We start from the raw sequence: 1090 nt of genomic DNA on the forward strand, positions 1-1090 counted from the left end.
AAACTACCCCTCCCTCCCCCTCTTCATTCCCCTTCACCCCCCCGGCCCTCCCTCTCTCCATTCCCCTCCACCACCCTCTCCCTCCCCCTCTTCATTCCAATCCACCACCCCCTCCCTCCCCCTCTTCATTCTCTTCCACCTCCCCCTCCCTCCCCCTCTTCATTCTCCTACACCTGCCCCTCCTTCCCTCTCTTCATTCCCCTCCACCACCCCCTCCCTCCCCCTCTTCATTCCCCTCCACCACCCGCTCCTTCCGCCTCTTCATTCCCCACCACCACACCCTCCCTCCGCATCTTCATTCCCATCCACCACCCCCTCCCTCCTCATCTTCATTCCCATCCACCACCCCCTCCCCATCTTCATTCCCCTCCACCAGCCCCTCCCACCCCATCCTCATTACCATCCTCCAAGCCCTCCCTCCGCCTCTTCATTCCCCTCCACCACCCCCTCCCTCCCCCTCCTCATTCCCCACCACCACCTCCCTCCCCTCTTCCTTCCCCTCCACCATGCCCTCCCTCCCCCTCTTCATTCCCCTCCACCACCCCTCCCTCCCCCTCTTCATTACCCTCCACCACCGCCTCCCTCCCCCTCTTCATTCCCATCCACCAACACCTCCCTCCCCCTCTTCATTCCCCTCCACCATACACTCCCTCCCGCTCTTCATTACCTTGCACCACCCCCTCCCTCCCCCTCTTCATTCCCCTCCACATCCCCCTCCCTCCCCCTCTTCATTCCACTCCACCACCCCCTCACTCCCCCTCTGAATTCCACTCCACCACCCCCTCCGTCCCCCTCTTCATTGCACTCCACCACCCCCTCTCTGTGCTCTTCATTCCCCTCCACCACCACCTCCCTCCCCTCTTCCTTCCCCTCCACCATGCCCTCCCTCCCCCTCTGAATTCCACTCCACCACCCCCTCCGTCCCCCTCTTCATTGCACTCCACCACCCCCTCTCTGTGCTCTTCATTCCCCTCCACCTCCTCCTCCCACCCCCTCTTCATTCCCCTCCACCTCCCCCTGCCTCCCACTCTTCATTCCCCTCCACATTCACCACCCTCCCCCTCTTCATTCCCCTCCACCTCCCCCGCCC

The sequence above is a fragment of the Heterodontus francisci genome, unplaced genomic scaffold (genome assembly GCF_036365525.1).
Source record: "Heterodontus francisci isolate sHetFra1 unplaced genomic scaffold, sHetFra1.hap1 HAP1_SCAFFOLD_75, whole genome shotgun sequence".
Lineage (NCBI taxonomy): Eukaryota > Metazoa > Chordata > Chondrichthyes > Heterodontiformes > Heterodontidae > Heterodontus > Heterodontus francisci.